The sequence below is a fragment of the Gymnogyps californianus genome, chromosome Z (assembly GCF_018139145.2).
Source record: "Gymnogyps californianus isolate 813 chromosome Z, ASM1813914v2, whole genome shotgun sequence".
Taxonomy (NCBI): Eukaryota; Metazoa; Chordata; class Aves; order Accipitriformes; family Cathartidae; genus Gymnogyps; species Gymnogyps californianus.
In genome coordinates this window covers 46,611,918-46,627,985 of record NC_059500.1, presented here as the reverse complement: position 1 = coordinate 46,627,985, position 16,068 = coordinate 46,611,918, and the positions used below count along the sequence as shown (strand labels likewise).

At 38.8% G+C, this 16,068-nt stretch overlaps 1 protein-coding gene across 2 annotated transcripts in view; it reads right to left on the bottom strand.

Moving 5' to 3' along the window:
- PCSK5 (proprotein convertase subtilisin/kexin type 5) overlaps positions 1 to 16,068 on the bottom strand; it is a 259,439-nt gene that overhangs the window by 161,903 nt on the left and 81,468 nt on the right. The gene's annotated exons all lie outside the window — the stretch shown is intronic.

Sequence of the window (16,068 nt, the reverse complement as noted above, 5' to 3'; positions counted from 1 at the left end):
CTATGGGGAGAGGAAGAATGGAATTTTAGGTAGCCATTGTTATCTGTAGGAAAATATCTGAGTTGGCATTTATTTTTTGCAAAACTCTTCTTTAGTTAAATTTCCAAATGTTTTCAAAGATCTCTCTTACATTGGAATATATTTGTAAACAGGAAAATGTGATATCTGAGACACCACAATGTAATAACTGCTGGAGAAAATGTATATTTTAACAGCAATCATCAGAAATGCATTTTATCAGAAATGCATTTTATTGCATCCCAGAGTAATGTCTTAAGTAGTGCAGAAGAAATAATATTTTAGACCTGTTCATATATAAACAGTCTTTAATAATCTGGAGGATGAAAAATACTTTCCAAACTGGCACTAGGTTGGGATGTTGTTCTAGGAACATCTGAAAAAGGAGATATAAAGGAACTGTCAGAAGTTAAAAGCATGAGCAAGGAAAACCTCAATCTTTAGCCTTTAAAGCACAATCTGCTACAGCTGAAAAATAATAATAAAGCTATTTCACAAAGGAGATATATTTGGATATTAACAGTGGAGAAAGAAATGACAGAGTAAATGTGAAAAACAAGTTACACAAATCTTCAGTGTGAGATATCAGGAAAAATGCCAAAGACTTGGGTGTTACATCACAGACAGGATCCTGTTTCTGAGCATCACAGTGTTGTAATGTGGTTACAGCACAGGACTGGAAGCTGTCTTGAGTCAAGGTCCCCAAGGCTACCAACTTTTTGCATGATTATGGGAAGTTACTTAAAGAATAACTTGAAAACATCTCATCTATTTCTCACAAATAAAATCAAAGATGACAGCATTAAAACAAACACATGGAACACTTCACATCTCAGACACTCATATCTTAAACTTAACAGCGTGGGTAACAGAGATGCTGCCTTGCCACTCTCTCTACATTTGTTAGCTGTTAGCAGTAAGCAGCTAATTTGTCACAAGTGTGAAGTTCTGATATGAGCCCAGCAAATGACTGTGCTTTTACAATATCAATTATCATTTTACAGTTTTGTTTTTGTGAGTGGGCAAATGAATGTATAAAACAAATACACCTTTTTTCTGTATTTTCTACCAAAGGCAAAACAAACAATGAATAGAAGGTCTTATGGAGCCAATGAAATATGACATAGAATGAGAAACAGCAAACAAAACCAGCAAATAATATATTTAGCCAAGTATATAGTTTTATGTATTAAAAATAAAAAGAATTATTTACTGATGTCTTAACATGTTTTAACCCTAGGTAAAATTTTAATTCACCCTCTCTTCTGGAGGGAAAAAGGCATTGGTGAGAAGAAATAAAATATTTCAAAAGCCAGCAAACAGCAAAACTTTCAGCTGAGATTTTTTTTTTTTTTCATACAGCCTTTCACATTAACTGCACAGTAACCTTCTTAAGGTGGGTAATCCAATTGTTGTTCTCGTTCATTAAAGCAAATCACAAGCAAACCCAGTAGAGTTTAGATCCTGTGCATTGGAATTAAACCTGTTCAGCAGCAACATCAAGGCCAGTATTACCTTGGAACAGTATATCACTACCTAGATATACCTAATCAAAAGGACTACTTCGTTTGCTTTTGAAACTGAAGAATATGAGGCTGCTTAGACTTCAAGGCTCCCCTGCCACATAAGCAAAAAGATCTTTTTTTAACCTAATTCAAGCTGGTTAAGAGGCTGTAGAAGGGATGGAAAGTCATAGAACAAGGAGGATGTGCTCCAAGTAATTCTGGCAATCATTTTATGCATGAGGGCAGTTGATCGCTTTTTGTTTGCAGCCTGAAGAATAGAGTAGCATAAACACTTGGGAAGAACTGAATATCTGCCTATACTTTTCCAATTCTTAATCTATGAGACTAGACAGTTTTATCACTTCACTCGTGACATACAGAAAAAAGGACAAACTAAAGCCCAATTTCAAATCTTTTTGGAACATGGCTAACAAAATGGTAAGAGGAACTACTGCATTATACAACTTCATGAGGGAAGGAGATGGACAAAATCAGGCCTGTATTTTTATACAAGAAAAATTCTTGTAATCAGCTTGTAAAAATGGTTAATTTAGCTAATTTTTTACACTTGGAATTACTGGTTCAATACAATAATTAAACTGTCTCTTCCTAGTCTGCAACAGTCTCAGTGAACAGAACACAATCCTGGAACTTAGATTCTGCAGCATCTCAATAACCTTAGCTACTTAACTTTTAACAACAGTAAAGTAACACTGTGCTCTTGCACAAATAAAGGAGTCTTTGAAACTTCCCAAGGCAATCACTAAAAATACCAAACAGAATAAACCACATTCCCAGTACCACCTCCTTCTTGATTGGGACACTATCCCTCTCTTGCATATTAACATTGCCAGCAGATGAGAGCAGTAAAAAGTAACCTACATCAGGTCATTCAGTGTTTCAGGCATCTCTGGCTTAAATCCACTTTGTCTCCACAAAGTAGAAACACCTTGTTTCTTTGGGGAGAAGAAAGAATAAATGTGGGTTTGGGGCTGCCCCTCTGTGGTTTTCTGTGTGAGGCTGGACACACCTGGCACATGCCTTAGGTCATCTGTTGAGAAGCAGCTGATCTCCCCAGCAGTTCCTCCAGATATGTCTCATTTTTCAGTTCAATATCAGCATATAGATAATGCAAGCAATATATCCAACCAGACAGTGGAAGAAACATCTTTCTGGCAAAAGTGCTGACATGCAGCCCTTTTTTCAGTGCTCATTGTTTACCATCAAATTACCTGCTTTAGCATCACTCTTCTGCTGAGCAAATGCATTTTTTGAACCTTCTGTATGTGAACACAAGCACACTTAATATATATGGCATAGTGCACAACCATGGTGGACTGTTTCTCCCTTGCCTCAATTATTGCCATGGTTATAAACAGCAGTCATATCATATGGGAACTAATGAAACATGTTTGAAGTACTAAACGTTGGGTATGTTATGCTTTCATATCAATGTGACTCTAAGCCCGAAGACAGAGCAATCAGATGCTGTACACAGGGAAAAGCAGAGGGAGGAGACACAGGAAAAACACAGGACATACAGTCTTCACAATTCCTTTGTCTACACCAACCTGTGTCTCAGAGGAGACACCCAAGGTTAGTGGGGAGAGTAATACCTGGAGAGCCAAAAAACTGCCTATGGAAATAATGGCAAGACAAATCCTGAACGTGGGAGCTGCAGGGGAAATAATGTCCCTGACAGTTCATATTCCCATGCCGCAGCCAATGCACTGTCCTCTAAAGTCTTAATAATGCCATATTCCTGTTTAGGCCTGCAAAATGATACTGCCCCATGCCAAAGAAATGCTGTCTGGATACTTACAGGTCCCAGCTGACTAGAAAATAACCTCAGCAGGCGCCTCAGAGGCACCTTCTCTTTCTTTTTCCATCTCTTTCCATCTCCATGCAAGAAACTTTCAGATCCTTGCAAAAAAAAAATCAGTTGCGACACAAAGGTCATCTTGCCATTTTCACAGTCAATGCACTACACAGATTTCTAATTGAAAATACAAAACCCCCAAAGCAATCAAACAAACACTCAAACCTGAAAACATCCACATGTCTTCATAAAAGGAGACTGGAAGGAAATATGTAAGTCAACAGGAAACCTCAGAAAATCACTAGGTATTTTTCTAGATGTTGTCAGCAGGTGTGTTGCTTCATCAACAACTATTTTACTTACAATTGCACTGATCTAACTGGAAAGACATAAAAGTAAATGTATTTAAACAAAAAAGCAAAAATCTTTGCAGCCAGCTTCTTATACCATTTTAACAATGTTTTATATCACCTTAATTTACCCTTGTTAATTACAAAAACAAAATATTTCCAGCTGATATAAGTATATTTAAGATGAGACTTGGAAAATAATTCCTTACACTAATTCTTCTTGTGCAGCTGTATGGATAATGAGCATAGTTTAAGGTTTTGTTAATGTTTTTGGAGTCTAAAATTAATCCTAATTTGGGAACAAGGCCTCTGATTGCAAAGGAAGTTAGTGTCACTCCCAATATTACTTTACACAAATCAGAAACTCTTGGTATGCTTTATGACTGCTTCCTATTAACTTAACTTAAGCTGCAGGTTTATTTATTAAGTTTCACTAATGAACCGTTATCAGTGTTGAATATATAGCTATCTAAAGTTGACATATTATAATTTTTAATATTTTTTAAAAGATTTAGAGTGAGAACTGGAATACTGACACAATGAGTATTTTTGGCTAGGCCATGCATGTGCTGTTCCTAGGAAAATCCATCCATATTTATCTAAGATACTAGCCTTAGAAAACACAGGCTTGGAGACAATGAGTAAAGCTTGCTAGAAATTTGCTGCTGAAAATTCCAAATGTACCACCTACAGTGAACATGCTTGTACTTGAGAAAGCTCACTGTGTACTGGCTACACCATGTTATCTATACAATAAGCATAAAGAAGAGCTTCGGATGAGATGGACACAGGTGAAGTAGTCTGTCATCTGTTTTTTGAGCAAAGGAAAAAAGTTATTAACTAAACCCTGCAAATTTGCTTTCCCACCTGCTTGCATTTCACCACCTTTTACTATAATGTCTACAGTCTTTAAGACTTTACAGTCTTTAATGTCTACAGTCTTCAAGTCATACTGTTGGATGTAAGAAAATACTACTATTCTCGTTCTACTGAAGAGGTCCCAAGAGGTTAAATTGCAAATCTGAGACTAGAAGGAATACCTCTACTAGAATATCCACAGCTTAATAACGACAACTTTCAGAATAAATATGCAAATTCTACACCCTTTTCTTTGCTCTGTAAGCAATTCATCATATTGTATCTGTAAACAAAGCCAGGAATAAAACTTCTGACTGCAATTCCTCAGCATCCCTGCATAAACTAGCAAACTGCTTAAGCCAGTGAGAGGCAGGAATATTTTGTTCCACATTAGTGCTGGCCCATGGCAGAGGTCTGCACTGTGAATTAAAAGACTTTACATTGCAACCTAATTGTGCATGAAGAAACCAAGTGATGGAATTTATTTGGTTAATGCTTTTCATCTATTTGATCTTATAGTTGGCAAGCTGATTTCTAAGATTTTCAGGGGACCTCCACCTGCTTTGGTCGTAAGTTTCATATGTGTCTGAAGTGTCCTATGTATCTGACATCTGCAGATATCACAAATTCCTCTGACAAGTGTATCTGCTGTTGCTACATGCAATACTTGAAATGATATGAGTTAATGGAAGCGAAGAAGTAAAGATGTTTTTGTACTTTTCTTCAATTGTTTTCTACCTGCATTGCCCCACACTTCATCCAGTCACTTCCACTGCTACAGGTGTCAGTTATGTGTTGCTTTTCAGGGCACAATGGACCAGCAGAGCAACTGTGGGATCAGCAGCTCTGCAACAGCTCCACATTAAGATACTTCTCTGGAGCGTAAATCCCTTATACCAGAACATGCCTACATACGCAGACAGTAACTTATTACAGATCTTGTGGTCAACTTCACCGTGAAATCGGGCTTGCAGGGATAACGCTTCAGATATCTGTTACCACAAAGAGCCCTTCCAAAGCTATTAGAATTAATCCTGGGAACTAGTACATTATTAAAAGGTTGGGGTATTGACCCTGGCAGGCAGCTAACTCCCACCCAGTCACTTGCTCCGTCCTTCCCACTGGGGTGGGGGAGAGAATTGGAAGAGCAAATGTGAGAAAAATCCGTCGGTTTAGAAAAAAAACAGTTCAATAAATAAAGGGAAAAAAAAAGAAAAAAAACAACCAAGTGATGCACAGGCAATTAGTCATCACCTCTCACCTGCAGACCAATGCCCAGCCACTCTCCAAGCAACAGCTACTTTGGAAAAACTCCCCCCCAGCTTTAGAGCTGAGCATGATGATATATAGCATGGGGTATCTCTTTGGTCAGTTGGGATCAGCTGTCCCAGCTGTGTCCCCTTCCAGCCTCTTGTCCACCATCAGCCTCCTTGCTTGAGGGGGCAGCGTGAGAAACAGAGAAGGCCTTGACACTGTGCAAGCACAGTTCAGCAGTAGCTAAAACACGGGTTATCAATCAACAGTGTTTTGGTCACAAATCTAAAACATAGCACCATATGGACCTGTCCATGTTCCTAGACCACCATGACTAACACTAATGCCTATTATGTTCTTTACCACCTTAAACTCATGGCCATGAGCCTGCTGTTACAGATACATTCTGTACTTAGGTATTTTATCTTCCATTCCACATCTTCTGTTTCAGAAGCTTTTGTAAGACAGTATATTATCAGTCATTATTTATCCTGATTCATGTTTTTCATCCAGACTGACACCAATATATATCAGCTGGAGAGATCTCAGGTGCTTGAGCAATCCCCTTTTACTTAAAAATCTCCACATCAGAGCCCCATCATTTCTGTGCAATGAAAAAACAAACAGAAAAAAAAACTTCTCAAAAACATTTTGCATCAGTTCTACTGAAATCACACCTAAGCAGAAATGAAAAATACCCTTTGAATACAAGAATGTAGATCTGGAGTTTCATGTTTAGACTTCCTTGGCAGGAAAAGCAGTCCATCGGACCTCCCAAAAACAGTCTGGCGGAATGCTTTTAGGGAAAAAAGATATTCCTGCTTTCATGCAAAGAAGATACTGTCAGATGCAAGGATCCTAAGATCATAAGGCAAAAAAGAGGAGCAATACAGGCAGGTCACGGATGGGTCTTTACCCATTCTGCATACTCCATTTCTAATAGTGGATGACTGCTGTAACAACATTTTAAAGAAATGAATATTTTATAACTCTGGGTCTCCACCATATTCCAGCTCAGAGACATACTTCCTACTTATTTTGAATTCTGAGTGCAATTTCAATTGCACTGTGCAAGATATATACTGTGCTTAATCCTAAATTTCATTTGATGCTGTTCTGCATTAAACGGACCTCCCATTTCTCTTTAGAGCTGCATTTCAAAGATGAATAAGGAAATTGTTGAAATAAGTTCAAGTCCTACTCTTACCTGTGTTGATAATTGTTTTTTAATGAAACTTATATCATTGATTCAGCAGGAGCAAGGTTTGCTCCTAATTGGAAAAGCGGTTTCAGCATAAGAAGTCTAATTCTCACACACTGCAGAACAAGTTAGTAGCTGTTCATCTGATGTTTATGGAGTGTTAAGAGTAGTGCAGGGACTTAAGTTTGGGCTGAAAGGAGAAGTAACATACCTTCTTATTACACTCTCTCTGGCACCCTTTGACACTCCTAGCCAACAGCCTCACCATCCCACATACTGGAGAAGTAAACAGGCCATAGTCTCTACCTCAGTTTGCTAAAATCAGAGACTTGATGATTGCTTTGGGACTCTATAGCAACACAAATAATTTTCAAAGCAGGTTAAACTTTTGTAGCATAGACCCCATCAGTGTAATCTACATCTATGATGGATACCCATTGCTTTACTTCTGCATCTGGATTTCTCTACCTTGATTGCTTTCCTTTAGGGAAAAAAGGCAACTTGTCTTCAAGAGAGTAATCTGACTTTGCTTGAAGTGTCAAATGTAATTAGACTGTGTATCTTTAAGAAAAATTACAAAATCACAGTAATGTAAAACAAGGCTAGAAAAAATAAGCCTGCCTACAGCAATAAACCTATACAGATGTATATTTTTTCGCTTGTAAGAAAAAGCAATTTCTGACAGTTTTATCCTGAAATGTCTTATAAAAACACCTACTAATGCCATTAAGACATATGCTTATAGCATAACTTTGCAGAGTTCAACTGTTAATAGCATGTTATTTAGAAAAATGCTTCAATTAAAAAGCTTTTGACACTGGATTCACAATTGCTTTATCAAATTTGCAATTAGAGGTCTGCTTTTGATGCCAAAAGCATTAAAGGGTGAATCAATACTATACTTTGTGCATGTATGTGCTGGCTGAAAAGTCTCAATGAACCACATTTTGCACTGCGTTTGACTGAGCTGACTACTGTGAAATCAGCTGGCAAAACTAATTACCACATACACAGCATGGATCCACTCTAGCTTTCTCTAATACCTACAATGTCTGAAAAGGGGACAACACATAGAAATGTATTTGTGCTCTCAAATTCTATTCAGCTGTAGACTTGTATGTATAAATGTATGCAACTTGAAACTGGTCTACCATTTTAGCGAATCAAAACTTGCCTACTGTAGTTGTAGACTCTCTCCTAAGTTGAAAACCCCCAAATACAGACGCATACTTAGCGGAAATACCAACTCTGGGAAAAAGACCATCTGAAAAAACCCTTTCATTTCTAACTCTCCATAAAAAAGAATTCAAAAGTGAATGCCACAAATACTGTAACTATCAAAGCTTATACCCCTTCTATTGTTGACTTTGAACTGGAAGGGAAGATCTGACTCATTGTTATCAATTATTTACATAAAAGAACTAGAAGCAGTTGCATAACATTTCAGAATTTCATTTTATTTGTGAGCTCATTGTCTGGTACTTCAGTAATTAGAAACAGGAAAAAGGCTTTCCTGTAGTGTTGTGGTTCAATGTTTTGAGACCATGAAAGTCTTATACATTATAAAAAGGAAGAGCACTGCTCCTCAAACATCAGTTAGGCAGTGAGAAATACCGCTCAGTGACCGATACCAAGGTAGTGAAAAAGGACTGCTATTTTCATCTTTGAGCAACTGGAATTCTGGCTGAACTTTGTTTTTGTTTATTCCTCTGACTTCTCTCACTTTCAATGACTACTCAAAGAAATGTCTTTCCTTTGGCTCTCAAAAAATTTTAAGTCCTACCACTTGTGCACTTTGGAGGGGATTATGTAATGCAGCGTGATAATACAATGAGCAGATTAGAAGAGTTTACCAAAAAGACAATTTTTGGCAATTTGACAAAACTTTCGTTAGGATACTTTCCACTATTGAAGCTGGAACCTGAATCAAAAGGCTACTGAATCAAGCCCTGTAGTCCAATGAATTTTTCGTTGTCTTGTCAATATGAAATGCTCTCACAAGGGAGTGATCATAGAGACCAGTAATGAGGGTGCTTGTCGTAGGTGAGTGAATCAGCTTGACAAAGACTGCCTCTCCTCTAGCCCGGCTAATTGTCCTTAGCTACCAGCAATTCTGGAGTCCCACTTACTCTCAAAAAGCTTCAAATGAACACACATTTTATTCTGAAGCAGGAAAACATGAGAATTTCAAAACATCAACACTTAGCTCGTTTTCTGTTCTGTTTTAATGCAGACTTTATCTCTTCCCATAGGTTAAAAACCTGTTTTTGATTAAAAGAAAAACATTATCAAATGCACTATGATGTGATGATGATTCATGCTCCATGTTTCTACAATATCCTTCTTTCAAGGAAAGAAAGTTTTCCTTTAAAAAATTTTACACATGTGCATCAAGTCCTTCAGTCCTTTCCTGAGAAAAACAAAGGATGTATGATGATTACCCGAGGTACAGCCACCTGAAGGACAGGCATGTTCATTGCACAACAGCACACAAGGACTCTAAGTAACAGTTAAAACAGAAAGTGAAGAAAAATATGCTCCTAGCGAATCTGTAAAATTATCCTACTTCAGCACAGTACAATTCTGTAAGCTGCAATGTTTATTTCCCTTATTTTTACAATTTTACACTGGGACCTTTAACTACAGCAACTGGCAAGCAACACAGATCTAATATCTCATGCTCTCCATGCTGCATCATGCCCCCAGGCACTTAGTTGGGTTACTAGATTGTAATTAACTTGGAGGCTAGCTGATGAATCACTAACACCACTCCTTGTAAAATATGGCAATCTCACTGTAAGCTGACACAGACTGAACCCTACTTCATTATTAACATCTGCTAAAATTGCAGCACAATAGCATATGGCCATAAGGGCAATGAGTTTAAAATCTGAACAGAATCAAAACACAGTAAATCAGGATTGCAATTTCTGACCACAGCTTCTATACCAACGACCTCTGACTGTTTGGTTCAGACCCTGGTTTTCATAAATGAATACTTCACCAGTTCAGAGAAAACAATCCAAAATCTACAGTTTCCTAACACTCCTAACCAAAGTCCATTAAATTTGCAGTGACACTGAGACACACTAGACACCTGACATTCAGTCACTGGTACCTGGAATTAACAATACCACATTCAGTGTAAGCATTTGATCTATTCATCTGACATACATATACATATTAAGTTAATTCTCTACTCTAAATTACCTTCCTGTTAAAGAAGATTTATCTGCTATCAGAGATGCTTTGCAGGCACCAGACAGACCACACTCTGCCAGATGACACCATCACTGAATCCTTTGGGTTTTAAGCCTCCAGAGGCTGGAGAAAGTCAAGATGAAAAGTCAGAGTACAGAAAAAGAGCAGACACAATGGAGATTCCCCCTGAAGAAAGCCTTTTCCTGAGAGCTGATACCTTGCTCCACCTTATCTCCAGCCTCCTTCCACAGCTTAATCACTGGCTTTCCCAGGTCCTCCCTGCAGGTGTGAGCCTTGGGATCTGCAGTTCAGTCCTGTTTGAAAGCCCTGAGCAGGCACAAGCAAACAAAGTAGTGACTGGTCTAAAACATTGCAAAGGTCTTTTTTTGTTGTTGTGACTAGCCATCTGATAGCAGAATTGTTTTTTACACAAAAGATGAAGCACAAGATGGTGCAGCAGTGCTTCTCAGTACAGCCTGTCTTCCCTTCAGTTTTGTCTGCAGCACACGATACAGCCAATTTCAAAGCAATAGCAACAGGTGCATACCTGCAATCAAAATGCATAAACTACATAGACAGATACCTCCAACTGTCAGCACTCTTTTCAATCACACTGCTGCAGTGGGAACCTTTTTGAGATGATCTTTCAAGCCAGCAATGAGAGACTTCAGGCTCCCTCTGTTTGACTGTGCTCAGTTCTTCAGATATCTGCTTTGACTAGTGTCACAGCAGTCAATGAACCTTTTTAATTTTACTTTATTGACCATCCAGGAGGCAACAGAAGCTGATCTGTCTGTCAAATATCTAGTATCCATTCTGATTAAATGACTCAGGACATGCTACAGGTCTTCGACATAAGCAGACAGCATAAACTAGCAGCTTGTCATTCTTGGAAGAAAATTAAGCCTTTGCTATTTTATTGAGCATCTACATTAATGTGACTGACAAAGGAAAGTAATAATGAATTGGAATGGATGCCACAGAAAAACACAGTCAATATGTTGGATCAAGCAGAACTGAAACTCATTAACTCATTACCTTTTTTGCTGTTGTGAGAAAAGATGTAAAGCTGTCCAGATACTGCAAAGTTTAGACGTAAGTAGCTTGTGTTTCTTATGATTTTTGAACAGCAGAAATTGTTGTCCCCCCAAAATCTTACACTCATTAAAAAATAATTTAGAAGTTTATTAAAATAAGTTGTTTATATAGTGGGATGCATCATTGAAAAATGTTGAAGAGGCATCCAAAGAGTGACTCAGTATCTCCAAAACAGAAATGACAGCTTACTTTTACTTTTTCTTACATAAGTTTAATAAGGACTTCATTAAAGTCAACTGGTATTATTTAAAGGAGTTTTTTTAAAAGGTCATCTGTTTTATAAAAGTACCTGTCAGCAGAATAAGACCTAAGCTCTGAAACGTCATCCCTGAGAAATCTCTCATGAAACAGAAAAACTCATTTTTGTTTCATCAAAATAGCAAAATGTTTTAATACTATGAACATTTCTGTTTTATTTCTGAGGCTATACAATGGGTAGAGTACCACTTCAGTGATCCCATCTGCATTCTGTCTGACCTGTGACTGATAATGCCTAGTTTTTTCAACTTAGACGTTTACAGGTAATGGTGGAATAACAGAAAAAGAATAAAGCAGCAGTACTCAGCAGTAAACCAAAACAAGATGCTTTGCATAGCAGGAATGACTTCATCCACAGCTGACTGCTGTCTTTAGCCTCTGAGCAAAAGGAAGCTCTAGTATAGGCCTGTACCATTTACAAGCTTCGTGATTCGCTGCCAATTTGTAGAAACCAAAGTAAACTCCTGGCAGGACTCCTACATACCATAGTAGTTAAAGAAACTATTGTCCCACCCTGATTTTGACTACAAGCCTTGAAAGATTAGTCTAACGTTTCTTTCTACCCTCTTATTCTCCTTAGCTAATAGAAGATTTAATGTAAAACTTCAAAAATATAATTTTGGAAAGTGCCACTCTGGTTATCTACAGTCGCTTCACAACCCCCCAGTTAATTTTTTCTCATTCCTTTTTCCTCACCAATAGGCCTCGGCAACAGAAAGCCTTCACCACTAATTAAAAGTGAAAAGCTAGCAAACAGACCCAGTACCCTGATGTTTCACAGCTGCGTGCAAAGCTGCCCAGAGACACCTGCTTATTTTTACAGCAATTCTTTTTATCATTCCATCCCTTAAGGTTGGGTTATAAAATGAGGCAGAATAAGATAGATTATTTCACAAAACAATGGCGCATTTGTACATCCCACCTTTACTGGAAGACACAAATCACCATTACGCAATGTTGTCCAGTTGCTATAGCAGGAAGCAGGAATCAACCAAATTGATCTTGCACATTACGAAGTCTTTGCAAAGCATGGCTTTCAGAATGTTCCCTGGTTGTGGTTACCTCAGCTTCCAGGTACAACTTAAGTACCTAGTGCCAAATGACCATGTATGCTGGATAATCAGAATTCCTGCCCCAATTTCTGAAGATATTTTAGACACATAAAAATATAGACAGGCTACTAGTAGTGCTTTTCAGTACCTATGTAGTTGTTTAATTCTTGTTGAGTCGTGTGGGAACTAGGGAAGGAAGGATAACAGCCTCAAAAGTTGAAGGTGCTTAGGTGCTGCTTACCAAGTTCAGTGTATCTGCTAATTGGAAATACTGAGCCTCTAAGCGGAGGTGAGACTGCCAAGTAATCTTACACTGAAAGTATGCTTCATGTATCCTCTGTGTCCAAAAGCTGACTCTACACTGATGCTATACCTCCTGATAACACTGACAAAGCTCAGTACAGCACAGTATCTGTGCTCCCACCACCACATCTCACCGCAGGACCTTAGGGGTTGGGCAGTGAGAGTATTCACCAGGGAGGCAGGGCACGAAAACTCAAATCCCCCAGCCCTAGGAGAGAAATGAATCGGTCCAGGTTTATATCCCATATAAAACTCTAACTAGCAACAAAACAGAAAGCAGCCTCCCTTCTCTGGACATGCTTTGTAAGAAAGTAATGACTTCAGTACCCAGCCAAAGAAAAAGATTCAGCTGTGATTCACAGCTGGAGGTACGTGGCTCCTTGCAGCACCAAAGAGGGTGAATCCCTGAAAGTGCACCTAAACTGGGAGGCCTCCAATTGTACCCTTGCCATGCCCCAACTCCAAGGACAGGAGCACCTTCACGCAGATGAACCAGGATGTGTCCCCGAAGTGTGTTTGGGGATAGAGGGTGGTGGACAGCACGAGAGAGGGACGTGCTGTGATGCAAACCGGCAGCTCAGTTGAAGAGTATTCACAAAGGGCCAGGTTGACTGTCATATCTTTTCTCAAAACTCCTTGGAGGTCACTGCTGGCAACTGCCCGTCCATCATACAGTTTTGTGGACAACAGTCGTAGGCACTTGGGGCATTGTTGTACAGTCATCTTAGTCAATGCAACTGGCATTGCCAGTGAGAGGTTCAGGCCATGCTTCATTTTCCCCACTTGTGCCTGTCTCGCTCTCCTCTGACCTCAGGCTGAGCTGACCTGGCTGAAAATGCAATTTGTTACTGCTGTTGTTGGCAGCGCAGTTTTCAACGTGATTCACTCTGGAGAGCTGCACAAAGGCTGGGGAAAGGAGGAAAGAGTAAACATGAGGTAAGGACTGGGGGTGACCACCCTTTTGTGGTGATCATGCAGCCACAGTTTTGCTCTTCCAATGCTTTGTACGGGGCTATAATATGGACACTTAGTTCAAAGCTAGGGCTGATGCTGAAGTGGTCAGTCATAGAAATCAGTTGTTGCAGCATGCTGAATGCCAATGCCTACATACTCTGGGCTGTAAACAATCTATGTTCCTATGTTCCTACTCCATTTTCAAGTAACTAGCATGTTTATAAACCTTGCATGTAGTCCTGAGACCTCTCATAAGCCAAACCAAAGATTTCTTTTATTAGCCACCAAAAATTGATAGCACACTTGCTGATTCTGACCTTTCTACACCAGTGACAGGACACCTCTAAAACTGAGATAACAACAGCACATGAAATTCCTCAATTGTAAGAAAAATAGAAGGCTTTGGAAAGAGTAAGAATTGATAGACTTTTATTCATTCTTCTGTTTCAATGAAGCTGTGTATTGAGGATATCTCCTAACACTTCAGTGTAGTATTAGCATTTTCCATATGAGCATCTAGCTTTGAAATCCTTGGCTTGTCACTAACTCAACTGAGGCAATGCAGCAACCAGGTCTATCTACCATTTGTTCCACATCAGTGTTTTCTTTTTGCTTAAACTTAAACTAGTCTGCACATGTAGAATGTTTACACATTTCAAAACAAAAGGTTTTACTGAATTTCTCTTTTTATTCTCTCATGGCACTCTTGCTTTAGGAGATTTCTAGTGAAGAAGAGGCAGATAAGATTCAGTAAACTGAGCTTCTGTATAGAAAATAAGATGAGAAAGATATGCCTAACAGGCAAAAGAGAAAGAAACAGCTCTTGCATGTACTTGTTTCTAGACAAAAATATTTGGCAGCATGTAAACAGCATCAAATAAGAACAATTGAATGAGAACATATGCCAAGATTGCGGTCCCAAATAAATAAACTATTATTGTTATTCAAATTAATACCAACATACTATGTTTCTATATTAAACAGTATTTCTAGTCATCACAACTAAGATATATGTGTGTGTGTGTATATACATTTATTTATGCAGCTTCTAAGAGCTAAATCCTTACGTATTTCTCATGTCGGCCTCCTAGGCAGGATCAGGCTGACTGACCAAGCAAGGACTTGGCAGAATTCACCTCAGTTTTCACAGTTATTTCACCCTATGGCTGAAAGTAGCTATGACAGCTCCTTGAGATTCACTGTAAGACGAGTGGATCTGTACATAACACGCAGCTATGTGTAATGAGGCCCTGTTCTTCAGCCTTGCCATACATGGTTCCCTGCTGTTATGAAGAAGGTGTTGACCAGGAGAGGATTATCCCATAAAAGTGTGATCCAAGGTTGCTCCAATTGGTTTCCTCAGTCAAACCAATATTAAGTTTTGCTGCTGACTCCCAGCTTCTTCTTCTGGAGAAAGTTTGTGGGAGTGTAGGGAAGAGACAACACAAACCCAAAAGCATTTCAGTTGTGTAAAGGACGAAGTTTCACCTCTTGTAGTGACTCTTCTCCAGGCAAACAATACCAAATGTTTTCCACAATAAAAAAAAACAAAACAAAGCTCAAGAAAACAAAATGCACAGTCAACATGTTGACAACTAGTAGGATTCTCCCTCCTCTAGTTCATGCAATTCCACAGAAAGGTATTTCTTTCTGCCAAGTACCTAGTTAAAAAAAAGTTACTGACAAATGACTGCCCTCAAATACCCATGGGGGCAGAAAGGTGGCCTGCTTCCTGAGGTGAGGTGTCCCTCCCAGTGTCTCCAACCAGCCTTCACCACAGCACATGCAAAGAGCAGAATCGGAATGACAAATATAAGGAAGCAGAGCTCTGAAGGAGAAATACGTCATTCATGGAGATATATCCAACCAGTCATGTGACACAGATATTATAATCCAGCAGAATTGCCGCTTCTGGGTTTACAAGGTTTCTATCAAACCTCCACATGTAAAATCTCCATCACTTTAAAAGACATTATTAGAAGAAAAAAAAAAAAAAAATCTCCATTAACTTGTCTATTTCTTCAACACACAAAGTCTGTAAAGTTCAAGAGAGTCAGAAGCCAAGACAGTTGTCACACATAATAACCCCCCCAATAACACAATGAGATGATATCTGAGAAAAGTAAGACTCTCCTCTTATATTCTGCATCCCAAAGGGATTGAAAACGGCTCACTTCACATGCCCAGAACTCTCCAA